This window comes from Sus scrofa, chromosome 1, assembly GCF_000003025.6.
Source record: "Sus scrofa isolate TJ Tabasco breed Duroc chromosome 1, Sscrofa11.1, whole genome shotgun sequence".
NCBI classification, from domain to species: Eukaryota; Metazoa; Chordata; class Mammalia; order Artiodactyla; family Suidae; genus Sus; species Sus scrofa.
The window spans coordinates 44,588,390-44,606,140 of NC_010443.5; positions in this window are offsets into that span (position 1 = coordinate 44,588,390).

The following is a 17,751-nucleotide window of genomic DNA, read 5'->3' on the forward strand; positions in this document are numbered from 1 at the left end:
GATGTTCTCATATTTTCATTTTGTGTAGGGCTCCACAAAATATATAGTTGATCCTGCCCATCTCCTCTACCATTGCTCACCTCCTATTAGGAACCTAACACATTTATTTCTAATATTGAATCCACAGTTATCCTTCTACCTTGGCATTCCTTTGGTTATGTTGTTTCTCTTGTTTAGAATGACTTTCCTACCTTCTTACCTTACAAATCCCACTCACTCTTTCAGACTCAGTTCCACCTATAGATATATTATATTCCTGTGGTGCTTTGTACATACATTGGTTATAGCCTTATTATTTTGTATGTTTGTATGTTTCTTGCTTTTGCCAGCTTCTGATCTCCTTGAAGGCAGAGAGTCTACTTCTTTAACTGATAGCATTTCTTAGTATCTAATAACTGAGATTTTCATATTTTGGAAGTTTAATGGATATGATTAAGCAGTTTATTGAGGAGAACAGCAGTCAACAAAATTAGTAATAAGGTGCTACTGATAATTTGGCTGAAGCATTGATGAGGGTCTCTCCAGCTGATCAGCAAGTGCTCTTACCCTTTCATTGCTATATTCCTGGACAAGTGACATAGAAGCTAAGATCTGAGGAATTAGTTGACATTAGGCAGACAAAAGGGAACTAGAAGAGGACAGCATCAAAAGAAGAAGGGATGCAGTGCAAAGGCCTAGAGCAGGAAAGAACATGATGAGTCCCAGGAGATGATGATATTTTCCTCCTCAAGATGCATCTTTGTTCTGAGAGGATGGCCTTCACAATGAGAGGAGGAATTATAGGAATACTGCTCTCCATCCCCAGGACTCCAGGTAAACTTTTAGGATTCATCTCTTGGTCAGTAATACTGACAGTCAAAATATTTAGCAAAATATTTAATGTAATAGGTAGAACTCTCCTTATCACTAAAGTTTGAAATCATCTACCAGCTCGTTAGCTAGTCATTGATGTTATTTGTCCAACTGGATGGTTTCCTCAATTGATGAGTCTGTATCACAGAGGTTCATTTCTGGGTATGGGATAGATGGGGTGACTTAGGTCTGTGGTTAGATATGGCATCTAGATCACAATGGGAAACAGGTAAGAATGAAGGATCCTGGCAAACCCATTTCTGTCAGCATAGGAAGAAACATTTTTTAAAGCCTGTGACCTTTGCATATAAAATAAAGCCCAATGTGAAGGTCATATCTCCCTGAGTGGGACACAGTTAACATGCCTAAGAGTTTCCCTAGGATAAAATGTTTTTCTTTTTGTTAAATTTAGAACATTAATTACATCTTAAAATATTATAGTTGGTTGTAATACATGTTGATTCCTTGATTTTGGCAACTATAGGTAGCTAACAACTACAAAATATCTGAAAATGACCTAAGGATTTTAAGCTGAATGAGATTATGGGTCTTATTTGTCTTTTCTGGTCCTTGAGACTGTTTTATTTTTATATGTTCTCTCTCAAGTCTTCTGTGGAATCAGTCCTAGAAAAAAAATGATAAAACTTATAAAATTTATAAATGTGCTATTTTTTGCTTTTGCTCTATAGTGACTTAACATGTAGTAACGTTTTTGTGAAAGGGGTATGAAAGGAAAGAAGACATGCTCATACAGCTAATTTTAGGTATTTATAAAGTACAAATTATGTTTATAATTACTTTTCTTGGTCAATATGCTTCAACTGTTACTGATAAACCAGAAGGAAAGGGAAGAGTGAGTATGGGAGGTCGTGTGGGAGTTCATACTTCATCTCCAAAAAAAAAAAAAAAAAAAAAAAAAAAGAAGTCTAAATGAAAGGCAGTGAGTGAAAGAGGAAGAGAAAGTGAGGAAGTTCATTTCCTACAGTAAAAAATGTACTACTATGGGTTGTAAGCTGAGGATGTCTAAGGACTTTAAAGATGGACCCTGTGAAATTTTAGAAGTTATTGATGAAATAGTATACCAAGGTGAACTATATTAAAATACTTTTTCCAACCATTCCAGAAATCATGGTCCAAGTTGGCCTGTGAAGCCTGGTAGGTCACGCACTTTTGACTGTAGCTCAGATTGCTGGGAGACACATCTTCCTCATTAGTTTCGGGTGACAGCCCAGCACACTGTGCAGGAGAGATCCACTTGTAGAGAAAGAGAGAAGAGGGAGAGGAAGATTTAGCACTGCATTTTCACAGGGCAAGAAATTCCACCCCAGCTCCAATGTGTGTTGGCCTGTTGCCTGGGATCTCGTTAAACACATGACCATCACTCTTCTGCCTATTTCTGGCTTGGATTTGGAACTTCGTGGCTAAGCAAACCCTAGTTGGAGCTAAAATTAGGCAGCCAAATTGTGACAAGACATACTTGTCTTCAACAAAGAGAGATACCTGCTTAAGAAAAATTGGATCTATCCATTGGTCAGTGTCAGTCACATTCATCTTAGCAGCCTGTTTCTATTGAGAAAAATCTGAATTAAAATAGACTAACCAGCTAGACCGTATTCTGCCTTTCAGCCTGCTAGTAGTGCCGCAGCAGCCCAGTTCTGTTGCAAATGGGCTGCTCTAGCAGGAGGAGAGTAAGGAGTGAAACAATGTAACAAACTATTGACATGGATGGTGAAAAGCAGAGGGAATAGATATAACCATATCCTTTGGATTAACGTAATTTTTTGATTTCCAAGATATCAGAGTTTGGAAGTCTTCCGCACTATGGGAATTTATAGTGTCTAAAGTATGAGAGTTTACAGCATTCTCTTTCATTTGACAAGTATCTGATAGAAGAGGAATTGTCATCAAAACTAATGCAAAGAGTAGTAACAATAACACCTTGTTTAAAAATATTTTTTACACATACTTTTCCAGGCATCTCAGTCAATATCTTTTGACTGTCTACTTTATGGATGTGGTATTGTGGGGAATTCAGAGATGAATCAGAAATTTTCTCTCCCTTCAAGGAGCATAGGATCTATTTAGGGGCAAGAAATGAATGCAGGAAAAAATAAAACAACAAGAAAGAATTCAGTATAAGTTTGAGATAATATAGAAGAGGTATTTATAAAATGGTGCATGGTTAACTGTCATATTCAATCTACTGAATATTTTAAAGGGAAATATAATTTCTGTTTTCAGTGATGATGTGTTGAGATTTTAAAGAATGTGTGGATGAGATTGATGGAGAGAGTGATATGAAGAAAATATAGAGACTGAAAGTGCAAGAAAGGTTGGAGGGGGTGGTGAATACATTTTTTTTCTTGGCGCTTAGGGATTATATAGGGAAGCAGTTGTTTTTACATAGGAGGTACATAGCTGCACACTTGTTTGAGAGATGAAGCCATTATAAGTCCAGAGGAAGTCTGAAGAGACAGAGCTTTTTAGCATCTGTAAGGACTCAAACCTGGGGAACCAGACAGGTCGTTACTCTTTACATTACGTAATAATTAATACCAGGGCCAAAACACAAACAAAAAAAAAATGAACCACACACAAAAAAAGAACCAAACCAAATCAACCAAATAACACCTCTTTTTCCTTCCACATATAGCCACTTGCAGGTTAAGGAACCCATTCTCCCTGGAATTGCAAGGTTGATCCTTCCTTCTTAGTCATAGCTGTGATCCATCCTAGCTCTCTCTTTTCTAAATTAGAGTATAGTTGATTTACAGTGTTGTGTGAATGGAATACTACTCAGCCATAAAAAGGAAAAAAATAATGCCATTTGCAGCAACATGGATCCATCTAGAGATTCTCATAATAAGTGTAGTTAAGTCAGTAAAAGAAAGACAAATACCATATGATATCACTTATATGTGGAATCTAAAATGTGGCACAAATGATCCAATCTGCAGAATAGAAACAGACTCACAGACATGGAGAGCAGACTTGTGGTTTCCAAAGGGGGTGGGGTGGGAGGAAGTGGCATCCCATTTCTCTTGAAATATGTACCTCATGACCACATTCCCATCTCTGTTCTTCCAGAGTATCTTAGCTCTGATTATATCACTAGCCATCCAGTCACCTAAGCCTTTGTGTCAGGATGGAGCTTTTTGTTGTTGTTGGCTACTTGTCACTTCCAGTCCTTATGTTTAGTGGAGAGGAAGAGAGTTAGCAGAATAACACCAAAGTTATACCCTGGGGTTGGGGTAGAGGGGCATCAAATTAGGAAGAGGGAGGTGTGTTTTGTACTGTGCTGTATTCTGAGAAATACCAGGATCCAATATTGTTCTTGCAGGATGGAAGCAGAACTAGGTCTTGCCAGCCTCAGACAAAGGGGTTAGAATCTTGCTGGCCTCAGCCACTCAGTGGTTGCTGGATGGAGCCTGGACAGTCAGGGTAGTGAGATAAAAGAAAGAGGTTCTGGGCATCCTACCAAGGCCAACTTTGTTTGAATTGAAATATCAAAAAAAAATTTTTTTTCGCATCCTATTTTGAGCTCCAATTGGATAACTAAGTCTGTAAGGCTAGTTTCTTTTTTGGTAATGGACAAAGCCTACTTACCTTCCCAAGCACCATGGAACATGTAAAAGCAAGGTTAACCAGAAATCTCTGGATCACCAGTGGTCCTTTCTTCTTCCTCATTGCAGGCATCCAGTTGACTTCTAAAATCTATCAATTCCTTCTCTTAAAGATTTCAGAATCAGTGCCATTCTTTGCAATACTAGCACCTTTATTGTCTAGGAAAGCATCGGTTTCCATGGTGATTCCCATCGCAGCATCTTAATTGGCTTCACTACCTTTAGCTTTGCCAAACCACCCTCCATGTGGCAGCCATCACCTCTGGTCAGACCATTTCCCTGATTAAAATTCTTCTGTAGCTTTCTACTGCCCTCTGGACCAAGTACATTTTTAACTCCTTTTAGGCTGTCAGAAGTACTCTGCTGCTTCTCAGAAACTTTCAACATTTTTTCTTTTTAATGTAGAAGACAATTCCCTGTTTTGATTTCACTAACTCCAATTCCTCTGTCAGGTATATTTCTACAACTACCTTTGAGTGTCTTTCCTAATGCTTCTCAAATCTGCCTCATATTAGGTTATATGTTCTTGTTTCTATAGCAACTTGCCCCATCCCCCCACATAGCACTATGTCTTTTTTTGTTTTTTTTCTCTTCAAACTCCAATTTATTCATTTATTTATTTTTGCCTTTAACTCAATGAATCTTATTATATTTATATATTTACAATATTTGCAAATATTTTCTCCCATTCTGTGGGTTGTCTTTTTGTTTTGTTTAGTCTTTCCTTTGCTATGCAAAAATTTTTGTTTCATTAGGCCCCATTTGTTCATTTTTGTTTTTACTGCCATTACTCTAGGAGGTAGATCTGAGAAGATATTGCTATGATTTATGTCAGAGAGTGTTGGGCCTATGTTTTCCTCTAAAGGTTTTATAGCATCTGGTCTTATATTAGGTCTTTAATCCATTTTGAGTTTATTTTTGTATATGGTGTTAGGAAGTGTTCTGATTTCATTCTTTTACATGCAGCTGTCCAGTTTTCCAAGTACCATTTATTGAAGGGACTGTCTTTTCTCCATAGTATATTCTTTCCTCCTTTGTCATAGATTAGTTGACCATAGGTGTGTGGGGTTTAATATTGGGCTTTCTATCCTGTTCCACTGATCTCTATTTCTGTACCTGTACCATGCTGTTTTGATGACTATAGCTTTGTAGTATAATCTGAGGTCAGGGAGCCTGATTCTTCCAGCTCCATTTTTCTTTCTCAGGATGGCTTTGGTTATTCTTGGTCTTTTGTGCTTCCAAACAAACTTTAAAATATTTTGTTCTAGTTCTCTGAAAAATGTCCTTGGCTATTTGATAGGGATTACATTGACTCTGTAGATTGCCTTGGGCCGTATAGTCCTATTTTGACAATATTGATTATCCCAGTCCAAGAACATGGGGTATATCTTTCCATATGTTTGTGTCATCTTGATTTCTTTCACTGGCGTCTTATAATTTTCAGAGTACAGGTCTTTTGTCTCTTTAGGTAGGTTTATTCCTAGGTATTTTATTCTTTTTGATGTGACAGTAAATAGGATTGTTTCCCTAACTTCTCTTTCTGATCTTGCATTATTAGTATGTAGAAAAACAGTGGGTTTCTGCATATTAATTTTGTATCCTGCAACTTTACCAAATTCATTGATGAACTCAACAGTTTTCTGGTTGCATCTTTAGGATTTTCTAGGTATAGTATCATGTCATCTGCGAAGTTTTGCTTCTTCCTTTCCAATTTGGATTCCTTTTATTTCTTTTTCTTCTCTCACTGCCATGGTTAGGACTTCCAAAACTATGTTGCATAGTAGTGGCGAGAGTGGCCATGCTGTCTTGTTCCTGATCTTAGTGGGAATTCTTTCAGATTTTCACCATTGAGAATGTTGTTAGCTGTGGATTTGTCATACATGGCCTTTATTAAGTTGGGGTAGGTTCCCTCTATGCCCAGTTTCTGGATGGTTTTTATTTAACATTTTTTTTAACCGGAAATGGGTATTGGATTTTATCAGAAGCTTTTTATGCATCTATTGAGAGGATCATATGGTTTTTATTTTTCAGTTTGTTAATGTGATATATCACACTGATTGATTTGCACATGTTGAAAAATACTTGTATCCTTGGGATAAATCCCACTTCATCATGGTGTACAATGCTTTTAATGTATTGCTGGATTTGGTTTGCTAGAATTTTGTTGAGGATTTTTTCATCTATATTCATAAGAGATATTTACCTGTAGTTTTCTTTGTGTGTGTGTGTGTGTGTGTGTGTGTGTGTGTGTGTGTGTGTGTGGTATCTTTGTCCAGTTTTGGTATCAGGGTGATGATGGCCTCATAGAATGTGTTTGGGATATTTCTCCCTCTGCAATTTTTTGGAATAGTTTCAGGAAGGATAGGTGTTAGCTCTTCTCTAAATGTTTGATATAATTTGCCTGTGAAGCTGTCTGGTTCTGGACTTATGTTTGTTGGAAGATTTTTAAGCACAGTTTCAATGTCAGTACTTGTGATTGGTTCATTCATCTTTTCTATTTTGTTTTTGTTTAGTCTTAGAAGATTGTACTTTTCTAAGAATTTGTACATTTCTTGCAGGTTGTCCATTTTATTGGCATATAATTGCATGTAGTAGTCACTTATGATCCTTTGTATTTCTGTCAAGTACGTTGTTACTTCTCCTTTTTCATTTCTAATTTTATTGATTTGAGTTCTCTCTCTTTTTTTCTTGATGAGTTTGGCTAAGGGTTTATAAGTTTTATTGATCTTTTCAGAGAACCAGCTTTTCATTTCATTGATCTTTTCTATAGTTTTCTTCATTTCTATTTCATTTATTTCTGCTCTGATCTTTAGGATTTCTTTCCTTCTGCTAACTTTGAGTTTTGTCTATTCTTCTCACTCTAGTGGCTTTAGATGTAAAGTTAGGTTGTTTATTTGAGCTTTTTCTTGTTTCCTGAGGTAGGCTTGTATTGCTATAAACTTTCCTCTTAGAACTGCTTTTGCTTTATCCCATAGGTTTTGGAGTGTTGTATCTTCGTTGTCATTTGCTGCTAGGTATTTTTTAATTTCCTATGACTTCTTCAGTGATCCATTGGTTGTTTAGTAGCATGTTATTTAGTCTCCACGTGTTTGTGATTTTTTGCAGTTTTTTTTCTTCTTGTTGATTTCCAGTCGTATAGCATTGTGGTTGGAAAACATGCTTGATATGATTTCAATTTTCTTAAATTCACCCAGGCTTGATTGGTGACTCAGAATATGATCTATCCTGGAGACCTGCATTTGTACCTTCCTCTTCTCACAATTTGTGGTTTTGGTGGCATATTAGTGTGTGGATGATTTCCTGCCTTTACTATATGTATGCTTTTACTGGTGAGCCTTGACATTTGTAATATTTTTGTTTCTAGTTGTGGCCTTTTCTTTTCTGCCTAAAGAAGTTCCTTTAGTATTTGTTGTAAAGCTGTTTTAGTGGTGCTGGATTCTCTTAGCATTTACTTATCTGTAAAGCTTTTGATTTCTTTTTCAAATCTGAGTGAAAGCCTTGATGGGTAGAGTAAACTTTTTTTGGTCTCTTTTTAGGGTGGCATCCACGGCATATGGAGGTTCCCAGGCTAGGAGTCTAATCAGAGCTGTAGCCGCTGGCCTATGCCACAGCCAATGCCAGATCTGAGTCATGTCTGCAACCTACACCACAGCTCATGGCAACCCCAGATCCTTAACCCACTGAGTGTGGCCAGGGATTGAACCTGTATCCTCATGGTTCCTAGTCAGATTCATTTCCACTGTGCCATGACAGGAACTCCTGGGTAGAGTAATCTTGGATGGAGATTTTTTCCTCTCATCACTTTAAGTGTACCATGCCACTCCCTTCTGGCCTACAGATTTTCTGCTGAAAAAAATCTGCCTTGTTGGGGACCCTTGTGTGTTGTTTCTTTTCCCTAGTTGCTTTCAACTTTTTCTCTTTGTCTTTAATTTTTGTCAGTTTGATCAATATGTATCTTGTGGTGTTCCTCCTTGGGTTTATTTTTATATGGTACTCATTGTGCTTCCTGGATTTGAGTGAATGATTCCTTCCCCATGTTAGGAAGTTTTTGGCTATTGTCTCTTCAAATATTTTTTTCTGGCTCTTTCTCTCTCTCTTCTCCTTTTGGCACCCATATTATATGGATATTGGTGCATTTAACATTGTTTCAGAGTTATCTTAGACTGTCTTCATTTCTTTTTTTTTTTTATAATTTTTTAAATTTTCGCACTGTACAGCAAGGGGGTCAGGTTATCCTTACATGTATACATTACAATTACAGTTTTTCCCCCACCCTTTCTTCTGTTGCAACATGAGTATCTAGACATAGTTCTCAATGCTATTCAGCAGGATCTCCTTGTAAATCTATTCTAAGTTGTGTCTGATAAACCCAAGCTCCCGATCCCTCCCACTCCCTTCCCCTCCCATTAGGCAGCCACAAGTCTCTTCTCCAAGTCCATGATTTTCTTTTCTGAGGAGATGTTCATTTGTGCTGGATATTAGATTCCAGTTATAAGTGATATCATATGGTATTTGTCTTTGTCTTTCTGGCTCATTTCACTCAGGATGAGATTCTCTAGTTCCATCCATGTTGCTGCAGATGGCATTATGTCATCCTTTTCATGGCTGAGTAGTATTCCATTGTGTATATATATACCACCTCTTCCGAATCCAATCATCTGTCGATGGACATTTGGGTTGTTTCCATGTCCTGTCTTTTCAATCTTTTTTCTCTTTTCTGTTCCAGGTCAGTGATTTGCACCAGTCTATCCTTCACCTCTCTTATTCATTCTTCTGCCTCCTGTATTCTGCTATTGGTTGCTTCTAGTGAATTTTTTATTTTAGTTATTATATTTTGCATCTCTGCTTGATTAATCCTTAAATCTTCTATTTTTTTGCTCAGTGTTTCCAATTTATCAATCTTTGCCTCCAGTTTACTTCCAAAATCTTTAATCATCTTACTCTCATCAGTCTAATATCTTTTTCATGGGGGTTTGTAATCTCCAGCTTACTTAGCTATTTTTCTGGGGTTTTTTTCCCTTTTCTGAGTCATAATTCTCTGGGTTTTCATTTTGTATAGATTTTTGGTGTGGTCTACTTTTTGCAGACAGTAGGGTTGTAGCCTCTCTTGTCTCTGATGTCCACTCCCCTTGTGGCTTGCTGCAGGCTTCCTGATAGGAGGGATGGATGATTGCCCACTGGGAGGTGGAGCTGATTCTCATTCCCCTGATGGGTAGGGCTTTGTCTCTGGGTGTGATTAGAGGTGGCTGTGTGCGTGGAGGTCTATAGGCAGCCTGTTTGCTGATGGGTGGAGCTGTATTTCCACCCAGATTATTGTTTGGCTTGGGGCTTCTTAGCCCTGATAGGTGAGGCCAGATTTTTCCAAAATGGCCACCTCTAAAGAAACACCCACTGGCGAATATTCCCAAGACCTTTGCCTCCAATGTCTTCCCCCCATAATAAGTGATAGTCATAGTCACCCCCTGTTTTCCCAGGAGATCCTCCAAGAACCACAGGCAGGTCTGACCGGATTCCTGTGGAAACTCTGCTTTGCCCTAGCACCCAGACTCCATTCTCATTTCAAGAATGGAGTCTCCATTTTCCCCAGTCCAGTGGAGCTCCTCCACAGAAGCCCCACTGGCCCTCAATGCCAGATGCTCCACAGGCTCCTCCTCCCAATGCCAGATCCTCTGGTATGGGAACCTAAAATGGAGCCCAGAATTCTCACTCCTGTGGGTGAGCCTCTGCAATGTAGTTACTTTCTAGTTTATGGGTCACCCACCTGGTGGGTATAGGGTTGCTTATATCATGTAATTGCTCCTCCTACTGTCTTGATGTATCCTCATCTTTGTGTTCTAGAGTAGGATATCTTTTTTGATATTTTGAAGTCTATTTTTTTGAAGGTTGTTCAGCAGTTGGTTGTAATTTTGTTGCTTTTATGAGAGAAAGTAAACTCTGATCCTTCTACTCTGACATCTTAATCCCTCAAACTCTCTCTTTTTATACTTGGTTTTAAATTCAATTTTTAAAGTAGACTTCCTTACTAGTGTATAAACTTTGTGAAATCAGGGACCATGACATCTTGCTCACTAGAGTATAACCTGACTATAATCAATCAGTGAAAACTTACTCTATTAAATCCTATTAAAATCCCCTTTAGTTAACAGTGTCAATAAAATATAAAGCATTTTGGATAAGTTTGAGGTAACCTTATGATGAATTCTATAAGGTACTTTAAATAACTGCACAATAATTAAAATAGTCAAATCAAAGCACCCAGAAGGGTATAAACTTTTGCTGATCTTGTGTATTTCATGTCTCACTGAACAATTATATTCATTTAATTTAGATTCTCTAACATATGCCAGGTTTTACTCTAGCTACTGGGGAACAGAAGGGAACTCAATGAGATATTTCTGATAGTTATTATTTGTGCTTTCATGGGATTTCCATTCTGGTGGGATACACAGATAATAAAATAATAAATATCGATGAGATAATTTTATTAAATAAGAGCTAAAGTAGAGAGTAGGGAGCGAAAGGCTGTTACCCTAGGAGATAGTATTAGAGTTGAGACCTGGATGAAGGCTAAATATATATCTATATCTATATATCTTATTATAAATCACAATCACAGAATCCCAAAGAACTTTTGTTCATGTAGTTATATCTACTTATATTTATCATATTAGAAATTAAGTAATATTCACTTATTAATTTATCAAAAATAATCTATTTTACATGTTAACATATTTTTATAAAATATAGGTATATTTTCCAAAATGAAATAATTTTAGTGAGAGGAGTGGTGGTGTTCTATATCTTTTCAAGTCTCTTTTATATCTTGCTTAACAAATGACAGTTGGATTGTCATATCTGGTTCTGTATTTAATCTGTTGCAATATTACATGTCCTGTACCCTCTGGAAAACTCTACTGTTCCCTCTTACAAGAGTGAGAATGAGTAAGAAAAAAAGTCTCTTAGTAGTATTGTGAAAATAGTTTAATTACATAGATTTTTCTCTGAAATGATTTGAGAGCCCTAGGGTTCCCTGAAACCCCTCTTGAGAACCATTTTCTTATACTTACCTTATTTTTCCCAGAGTGCTAGGCCCAAAGTAGATGTTCAGTATATTCTACTTACACACAGACACTATGCATAAATAGTTAACTATGGTGTAACTGTTTTCTGCTTGCAAGTTTGGATATTTAATTATTCTTACACATAAAAAATACAGAAATCCACCAGTTTTCAGCCAATTCAGGATGATAATGGTTTTTTGGTGGAGCTTCAATGTAAGCATGTGAAGAGGTGGGGAGAATATGGGACGCACACACTGCACTGTGTCACCTGGGAATGGCAGTTCACACGTGGGCTGGAGAAAGCTGGGACTGCGGGAATTTCAGGAACCCGAGAAAGTCCAGGGGGGCCAGATCTGGAGCCAATGCCAGGTGCATTAATACAAAAGGTGCTTAGTCAGTGTGATTTTAATGCTCTAAAGAGTGGAGTAGGAGTTGGTGAGACTTCATGGGCCATGAAAGATCCACTTTTCAGTCTAGGATGAAATCTTGTAGATAGTAATTCTAACTATTCGTAAATCTCAAATGCCTTGTTATTAAAGTACTTTCAGACTTTGTATGGCACCAACTGCAGTATCTAATAAGTTTTACCGAAAGATGGGCAGGGATGCCAAGAAATGGGCACCCTTCCACCTCCTTATAAATGACCTTCTCAGAATTGCTTACCAATGAGATTTGGCAGAGAGAGCATCTTGTAACCAGAGGGTAATCACAGTTTTGACAGTTCAAGCTATGCCTGGAGGAAGCCTCTCAGCATGGATGCATATCAAGCCAGATTTGAGACTGCTAATTGGATAGGTTGTTTACAGAGCCCTTTCTCTAAATTCCTATAAATAAGAATAAAAAACTCCATAATATTTTATGGAGTGTGTGATATCTCTAAGTCAGGAAGGGTTTTAGTTACACTGTTTATACTGAGGATATGTGAAGCAAAGACCCTTCTTAAACTTTCAAAAAGTTTATGTGTGAAAGTACCAGTTGACTCCCCCAGACTCTGTGACTGTTACTTAGAAAAACATTAGAAAGGAGTAGAGGAAAACTAAGGACCAATGATATTTCCAATGAAACTGGTAGCCAGCCCTTATGCAGGGTCATGGGAGTGATGTTAATTCTTTGGTTAAAATTCAGACATCAGTAGTGGGAAGGGGAGGAGTGTTAGACACAGATGAAAACTCATATGGATTTATATATCAAGAATTTTTCTTATAAGGATGCACGTTTGGCCTTTTATAAGGGAACTAGAATGCAGGTTAGCCACACTCTTGTGTTGATCAATTCAGGCATGACCTTGACACTTGAGAAGCCAAACCATTCTTCTTTTCTGAAGCCAGCTGTTAACACCAGAAATGCCCTAAGGGGAAATGAGATTTAAGGTGGGCCAAGAAGACTGAGGAAGAGGGAAAAGGTTTTATGTATATCTTAAAAAAAGTTTATGGCTGCACCCGTGGCATAAGGAAGTTCCTGGGTCAAGGATCATACTCTTGCCTCCTCAGTGACCTGATCCACTGCAGTCAGATTCTTATCCCACTGCATCACAGTGAGAACTCCTACAAATTTTATTGAAGTATAGTTGACTTACAATGTTGTATTAGTTTCAGGTGTACAGCAAAGTGAATCAGTTATTCATATGCATATATCCATATCAGATTCTTTCCCCATATACGTTATTACAGAATATTGAGTAAAGTTCCCTGTGCTATACAGTCGTTATGATCATCTTATGACTTAATTTTACATTGCTTTTCCTGAACTGGAAATGCAGTTGCAAAATAAATGATGTTTGATTTGCTTCAAGACACTGTTGAAGAGTGCAAAATTTATGAATCATTCAGTCATTCTAATATGACTTTTTCATATTCACCTTTTCCCCTCCTTCACTGCATTAACCTAATTATGTGTCTTAGCTGGAGATAACCTTAGGATATTAAGTATCCCAGCTGATTTTTACAGAATTTCTTTAAAGAATTCAAATCCAGTGATCCATATTATGATGAAGACCAATATTTTATTGGCGTTGTGCAAAATAGAATTTTCACTTTCGTTCTTTAAAGGGATCACAGAGAAGACTTCTTTCTGGTTTGAGGTATCAAGGAATTTCTGCAATGTGTTCCTTGAGTGATTAACAAATTGAAAATATAGAAAATTTGGGTAGAAAATGAAACAACATCTCCCCCAACAACCAAACAATGAAGGACAGCTGCTGACAGAGAGATTGGATTAACAAAGAAGCAAGTGTATGAAATGCAGCGGTATTTGCCCAGACACTGAGTTTCTTTCAGCCTCTCGGGCTGGCAGTGGTGACAGAGCCATCTGTCCTATCATCTTGCCCTCTGTAGTGAGCCATTAATTTTCCACAAGGGCTCTCAGTGACAGCTCCCTCATAGTGACCATACTTGGACACGGGGTGTATGATACGCTTTACGAGAGTAGCTTCAAGGTTTCAGGGCTTATGCATCTGCGGAGAAGGAAACACCGAAAAATGTACAGATAAGCCAAAGGTAGAGGAAAAGCTAGAGAGACATTTACTTATTTGAAGAAAACTGTTCAGTTTATTTGTGTTACATTTAATCTAAATGTTGCATGCTGTATGTATAAGTATGCCTCTTAGTTCACATTTGCTAGGGTTTGTAAACAGTGGAACAGTTGTCTGAGTAAATAGAGAGAAAGAGATGTTAACAGGTTTTTTCCTAAAAATCAGCAAAGACAAAATACCAGTTTTCCTACATCTTACCTTGAAATGATTTTCCTTTTTTATAACAAGTTCCCTAAGATTCCCTTCTACTTCCTTGTTCTCTGTCTCTCTTTTTTCTTTTTTTCTCTCACTCTCTCCTCTCCCTCCTTCACTCGCTCTCTTCTGCAGCTGTTCTACTCTCACTAGAAATAATATGCATAAAAAGAGTATTCTACAAATATGCATTGAAATTGTCATGCTATTTTCCTCCTGCTTGCACTGATGCTAGAGAGTACTCAAGCTTGGTTTTTAGAGCTCTAGGTTTCATGAGGAAAGATTTCAAGGATACATTTAAAATAATCTCCTTGAAATGTTATTCTGATAAAAGAACATGAGGTCATTGTGAATGCTCCTGGAAAGCCAACATTCCATTTCAGGGAGAATTCAATAACCTGCTTGGAGTTGATTTTTGTTGTTCTGGAATTTTATCATCAATGCTGTTCATAATAAGTGAGCTATTTTTTTCTGGGCCAAAAAACTCCCCAAATTTTGTGACTTTGGGGAAGCAAAATTGGAAATTTGGGCTAGGAATTCCAATTCAATTTTTCTCTGTGTGTGTGCTGTAGAAGGTAAAACTTGGTATGCCTAAGATCATTTGCAAAATGTCTTAAGACTCAGGCTAGAAATTTGGCTAAACTCCAATCTGGAGAAGATATTTACTAGTCAATAAACTTGATTCTAGCTGGTGAGAAAACAGTTCTCAGAGCAAAAATTCCATTTGACTGTTTCATATAATATCAGCACACTTCAGAGGTCACAGAGGGAATATTGGAGGACACATGAAGATTAAGAAGTTACAAAAACAAAAAGAAGTTTAGGAGAAGGTATAATGCAACAAAAAAAAAAAAAAAAAAAAAAAAAAGAAAAGAAAAGAAAAGAAAAATTCCGTGGCTCTAAGGAGCTCCTACAAAAATGTAAGATGATATAAATACAAAAATGAGCAAAGAAAAGGGCCAGGTAATTCCAAAAGAATGGTAAAGAGCAGATAGATAAGTGAAAATAGGTTTAACCTCATTAGTAATTGGGGAAATGCCAATAGAAAAGGAAAAGGTAATCCTGCCTATTGTTTGGAAAGTGTTAACCATATATCCAAAGCTGGAGAGGGTGTAGAAGAATAACAAAGTGTATTATGAAGACCTTCTTTGATCTAACTTTGCAAAACATGTTTACTGTAAAAATTATCTTTGAGACAATTAGGGAAATTTTAAATATGCATTGAGTATTATAAATAATGAAGGGATTGAGGTTAATTTTACTAGGTATGATACAGCTTATAAATACGTAAGAAGAAGTTCTTACTAGTTAGAGATGCAAAGTAAAATACTTCTGGATGAAATGGCATGATGGCCTAAGATTTTCTTTAAAAACACTCTAGAATAAAAAAAAAAGTGGATGTGGGATTGATGAAAACCAGACTGACAAAATAGGATAACTGTTAGAGATGGACATATTAGTTTGCTAGGGCTGCCATAACAGTTACCACAGACAGGGGGGTTTAAATAAAAGAAGTCTATTTTCTTACTGTTCTGGGGCCTTGAAGTCCAAAAGTAAGGGGTGGGCAAGTTTGGTTTCTTCTAAAGTTTCTTTCCTTGGCTTGTAGATGGCCACTTTGCTGCTTTGTCCTCATGGGGTCATTCTTCTGAGTGTGCACACCTATAGTATCTCTTTTGTGTCTAGATTTCCTCTTTTTATAAGGATACTAGTCAGATTGGATTAGGGTTTACTTTGGAGATCTCATTTTAGCATAATCACTTCCTTAAAAGCACTATCTCTGACAAAATCCAACACTCATTTCTGATAAAAACCCTTCAGAAAGTGGGCATAGAGGGAACCTACTTCAACATAATAAAGGCCATATATGGCAAACCCACAGCTAACATCATTCTCAATGGTGAAAAGCTGAAAGAATTCCTGCTGAGATCACGAACAAGACAGGATGCCTGCTCTTGCCACTGCTATTCAACATAGTTTTGGACATCCTAGCCATGGCAATGAGAGAAGAAAAAGAAATAAAAGGAATCCAAATTGGAAAGGAAGAAGCAAAACTATCACTATTCGCAGATGACATGATACTATACCTAGAAAATCCTAAAGATGCAACCAGAAAACTGTTAGAGCTCATCAATGAATTTGGCAAAATCGCAGTATACAAAATCAATACACAGAAATCAACTGCATTTCTATACACTAACAATGAAAGAGCAGAAAGAGAAATTAGGGAAGCAATCCCGTTTACCATCACATCCAAAAGAATAAAATACCTAGGAGTAAACCTACCTAAAGAGGCAAAAGACCTGTACTCTGAAAACTATAAGACACTGATGAAAGAAATCAAAGATGACACAAAGATAGAAAGATGGAAAGATATATCATGCTCTTGGACTGGAAGAATCAATATTATCAAAGTGACTATACTACCCAACGCAGTCTACAGATTCAATGAATCCTTATCAAATTACCAAGGACATTTTTCACAGAACTTGAACAAAATATTTTAAAGTTTGTTTGGGAGCACAAAAGACCCAAAAGAGCCAAAGCCATCCTGAAAAAGAAAATGGAGCTGGAGGCATCAGGCTCCCTGACTTCAGACTATACTACAAAGCAACAGTCATCAAAACCATATGGTACTGGGAGTTCCCATTGTCGCTCAGTGGTTAACAAATGTGAATAGGAACCATGAGGTTGCGGGTTTGATCCCTGGCCTTGCTTAGTGGGTTAAGGATCTGGCGTTGCCGTGAGCTGTGGTGTAGGTCGCAGACGTGGCTCGGATCCTGTGTTGCTGTGGCTCTGGTATAGGCCAGCGGCTACAGCTCTGATTCAACCCCTAGCCTGGGAACCTCCATATGCTGCAGGAGTGGCCCTAGGAAAGACAAAAAAAACCAAAAAAACAAAAAACAAAAAAACAAAAAAAACCAAAAAAAACCCATATGGTACTGGCACAAAGACAGAAATATAAATCAGTGGAACAGGATAGAAAGCACAGAATTAAGCCCACATACCTACAGTCAACTCATCCATGACAAAGGAGGCAAGAATATACAATGGAGAAAAGACAGCCCCTTCAATAAGTGGTGCTGGGAAAAGTGGACAGCCACATGGAAAAGAATGATATTAGAACACTCCCTGACACCATACACAAAAATAAACTCAAAATGGATTAAAGACCTAGATGTAAGACCGGATACTAGAAAACTCTTAAAGGAACACATAGGCCAAACACTCTCCAAAATAAGGGGCAGCAATATCTTCTCAGATCCACCGCTTAGAGTAATGAGAGTAAAAACAAAAATAAACAAATGGGACTTAAGTAAACTGAAAAGTTTCTGCACAGCAAAGGAAACCCTAAACAAAACAAAAAGACACCCCACAAAATGGGAGAAAATCTTTGCAAATGAATCAACTGACAAGGGATTCATCTCCAAAATTTATAAACACCTTCTGCAGCTCCATACCAAAAAAACAAACAACCCCATCGAAAAATGGGCAG